The sequence below is a fragment of the Rousettus aegyptiacus genome, unplaced genomic scaffold (genome assembly GCF_014176215.1).
Source record: "Rousettus aegyptiacus isolate mRouAeg1 unplaced genomic scaffold, mRouAeg1.p scaffold_m13_p_5, whole genome shotgun sequence".
Taxonomy (NCBI): domain Eukaryota; kingdom Metazoa; phylum Chordata; class Mammalia; order Chiroptera; family Pteropodidae; genus Rousettus; species Rousettus aegyptiacus.
In genome coordinates, this window is record NW_023416308.1 from 43394485 (window position 1) to 43399044 (window position 4560).

Sequence of the window (4560 nt, forward strand, 5' to 3'; positions counted from 1 at the left end):
AACCGCCGTACCCAAATCCTTTCTATCGTTTGTAATTCAAAGCACAATAGATGGCACGTTTGTCTGTTCTCTTTCTTCTCTTTTGGCTTCTCACCATCTTTTTCCCTTCTATTTTTTCTTCTCTTTCAATTCTCTGTTTTCCTGTCCTTCTGATCCTTTCTAAGTTAGCATTTTTAGTGTGTAGTCATGATGAAGTACAAGGTCACAGCTCTGTGTTAGAAGAGACTCTGGGTGTGGGGGTGGCAGATGCAGGGTCTCCGTGGCAGATGCAGTGTGAATAGGCTCTGCACACTCAATTCCCTTTCCCCATCCCCTCTCTATAAAACCAAATAAGGGAGAGCGTGGGGATAAAATGAAAAGGAAAGTGTATATATACGCAGTCTATGCCCGACTTCGTCTGGGCTGTTCTTCCAGATCTGAAATTGCCACCTGAAAGCAGTCTTCTTGCTATGCCGTGTGCACCTGCACCCTTCTAGCATCTTGATAACTACATCCCTTCTCTGATGGCAGGGAGCAAACCTCTGGGTCAGAATGCAGTGACTTTTGAAGGTAACTATACGAGTCTACACTCTAGACATCCGCCCTTTACATGCATGTGCAGTTTGAAAATGTCCTCTTCACCTCGGCTCTGTTTCAGCTCTCCCTATCAAGACCACTCCCTCTTATTCAGATCAGCCTATGCCTGTTTCTTAAAACTTTCCTTTGTTTGTCTCCCCTGAACCAAGGGGCTCTGTGTATGCTACTCATTTGCTATTTCCCATACAATAAATAATCTCATGATATTTCTTGTTTCAAGCATCACCATAACTAATGGGCCTAGAAAGAAAGGAATCGTCTTTCTTTGCATTGCTCCCAGAACTAAGAACAACCCTAAACATATTGTAGGAGCTCAAAAATCATTTGCTGAGTGAGTGTATGAGTGCATGTCCCTCTGGGAATGGCTAGTTTACTTTGAAAGCTCTGTATCTTTAAAAATGTTACTTTTTAATAAGTACTTACTATGTTCCAGACACCGAGCTAAGCACTTTTCATGGTCTATGTAATTTAATCCTCATGACACCACTGTGAGGTGGGTACTATTATTATCTCCACAGCTAGTAGGAAGGGGCACAGACATTGAATTCCAGCTCGCATTCCCCAAATTAAAGATTATTTTGTTAAAGAAATGGCATGAAAGTTGTAGCAACAATTGGGCCACCCCAATTTGAGAAACAGCAAAAGATGCAGTGTGTCTTCTTCATAAAGATAAATGGAATATATTTCAAGTGAAAATATTTTCCTTCACAATGGCTCTGAGCATATCAGGCCATTTGGTTACTAGCTATCTGCAATTATTATGTGCATTCATTTTGTTTACCCCCAAAGACTATAATAATTATTATATAATAATAGCTACCACTTATTATCATGTGTCAGACATTATGTTAAGCACTTTATATTCAGTATTTCACTTAATTTGCTCAAAAGCCCTGAACATTGATATTATTATCCCTCTCTTATAGATGGGAAACAGGATGGGGGGTTTAAGCAACTTCTCAGAGTCACACAGTCAATGAGTGGAAAGCTTCTATTGGAACCCCAGTCTCTTCTACCCAAAATGTGTCCTCTTACATACTAAACCATTGGATTTCAAATTTCAGTGTAACAAGGATCTCCTGGGGAGCATTTACATTAAACACACATTCCCGAAACCCATTTTCAGAGATTCTCTAATAGCTATGCAATGGTATCTAAGAATCTACCATTTTAAGGACTGTTTATGTGAATCTGTTGCATCTTGGACATGGTGTACTGCACTCTAACACCTTCCCTGCCCCCTGTAAGTAGCTGGAAGCAAAGTCTTCTATAGGCTGTTCCTGCATATTTGGTTTCATCATGCTGGCCATGAGAGATGCTGGCAGAGCTCCAGATGAAGTGTTCATGAGCGTGCCTTTAGCCTGCCATCACAATCAGGATTTGAAAAGCCCATGGCTTTGTCTTAGTAACGAATTCTGCCCTTAATGCTCCTTTTCTCCCCTGTTTTGGGCGGCCTGGCTGGAAGCCTTAAAAACCCTTTTATCCTTCTCTCTTAAGGTGTGGCCTGATCTAAATATCTGGCTCCATGCCTCCTTCTCCCTGGATCTCGTGCTGCCCCTCTCTCCACCTCTCTGAAGCTGCTACCCAAGCAAAAGGCATTCTTAACCTTAAGAGCCATAAAGCAAGCACATAGCTCTTCCCAGCATCTTACCTTCTTCCTTGAAAGAACTGCTCCCCGGTTCCAAGTTTTAATGGGGTATTTACATGGTGGTCCTATAGTTTCCTTTCGTTCTTCACCAGAAACTCAAAGGTTATTTGCAAGAGTTCTATATGTATCTATCCTTTGGTTAATTTGGTCAATTAAAGCAAGAGTATTGCTGCCTTTCTTGCCCCAAGGGACACCGTCATCGAATTTTGGGAAAGTCCTGCCTGCGCCATTACCCGGCTGCTTTTCCCATCCTTGTCTGTATATCCTCTGGGGACCTATGAGATGGGTGGTTCCTTCCCTCAAGGGGCTTTATGAATGTCTCTTTTAATACCAATGTGACACCTAGAGATGTGATGTTGAGCAACACAGATTTGCTATGCAGTGCAGAGTGTGGCACGACTTCCTGTGAATAACAGGTTCAGGTGTGATGTTCAGTGTGAAGTCAAGCTGGCACCAAATAAGGAGCACGCGTTTACTGGAATGTGTGAGACCCCTGCCCCTCTAGAGAGAGCAGTCTTAATAACAAACAATTCTACTTCAGTTGTGAGCCTTGCAATGGCTTTGAACATTTGTATAGAGATAGCAAGACATGTTTATACTACAGTGATGACTACAAAATAGTTTTTGGTGACTGGTTTGGTGTTCTTTTGAGTCCCTTAATTTCTTAAAATGTACCTGTGCCCTCCCTAAACTTCTACATTAGAACATGAAAGCTCTTCCAGTCTCAGGCACATCAGGAGTCGCCTGCTTCAGTGCAGACCTGGCTAGGTCCAAGAACCACATCATATACAATAAGTCCCAAAAATGGCACAGGAATGACATCAAGAAACCCCAAGCATGAAGATATGAATATTTTAAGGACGAGGACCCCAAGTTCCTGAAGAATATGTGCTTTGCCAAGAAGCACAACAAGAGAGGCCTGAGGAAGATGCAGGCCAACAACGCCAAAGTCATGAGTGCATGTGCGGAGGCTATAGAGTCTCTCATAAAGCCCAAAGAGGTCCAACCCAAGGTCCCAAATGGCAGAAGCTGCAAGGTCAGTCGACTTGCCTGGGTTGTTCAACCTAATCTTGGGGAATGCACTGGTGCCCGCATGGCTGAGGGTTTCAGGCTCTGCCAGCCAAAGTCCAAGGCCAAGGCTCAAATCAAGGCCCAGGTTGCAGCTGCAGCTCCACCTTCAGTTCAGGCTCAGGCTCAGGCTCCAGCTTCCAAGGGTGCCTAGGCCCCCACAAAGGCTTCAGAGTAGAGAGGTCTCTGTCTGCTCGTGTGAGGGTAGAAGAACTGGTGTGACCCCTGGGCTACTATCTGCACAGAGCTGGTATCCTCCTGTGCTACTTGTACAAATAAACCTGAGGCAAGATCTGCCAAAAAAAAAAAATGGAGTACTATCAGACTAGATACATAATTCATTCATAGGCATGTATTCATTTATTTATCTATTCATTTAGAAATATCTAATTGACCTGTGTGATGTAAAAGGCACTGTGCTAGAAACTAAGGGGAAGTATTTGAGTAAAACAGACTTTCTCCCCTTAATGAACTTGAAATCTGGTAGAAAAGACAGAGAGGTTATAATGCAATGTGTTAAGTGCTATTTAAAACATGCACAGTGTACTATGACAGTCCAGAGGAGAGGTGCTCAATCCAAAGGCAAGGTGGGGTGGGAGAGGGAAGAGATCAGGGCAAGTAGTTTCTAGAAGGGATACTGGAAATGAGTATTCAGAGACTAAGGGTATTTGCCACGAAGGAGGAAAGATGAAATAGGAGGCAGAAAGAGAAAGAATTAATGGCTTAATCTTCTCCAGTTGTCAGTCAAGCCTTGCCAGTTGTCCAGGTTTTACCACCTGTCAACTAAAACTTAATTGGGAGAAATCTCTCATCAAGAGGTTAATTGTGACACAGATTCCCATATCCAGGGGAAAAAAAATCCATCACCTGTGCAGCCTGTTTCTTTTTTGGCATCTGGAATAGTCCTGTCTGTTAGCAAAAGGTAGATATTTGCAATAGAGTTATTTCCAGTCCCTAGGTTCTTCCTGAGCTTCTTATCTTTCCTGAATATTCACACTCTATATTTAAAACCTCTTGGCATTCTCTTGCAACTGGACTGAGAATGTCTTCTTAGATTTATATTTCTCTGGAACCCATACTCCAAATTGGAGCTGTTCTCAAGAACACCTTATTTCTTGTGATCAGGATAGAATTCTCAACCCAGGAAACTGGAAATTCACTGAGCAAAATTTATGACCTTGCACACTCTACAGTTGCAGCCTCCTATTTTTCCTGTATTTCTCCAAGGCCTTTCTCTCATTCCCAACACTTTGACCACTGTTCTAACC

The 4560-nt window shown here is 42.7% G+C and overlaps 1 pseudogene; it reads left to right on the top strand.

Moving 5' to 3' along the window:
- Positions 1–2930: 2930 nt before the first annotated feature.
- On the top strand, positions 2931–3470 carry LOC107505040 (annotated as a pseudogene).
- Positions 3471–4560: the final 1090 nt, after the last annotated feature.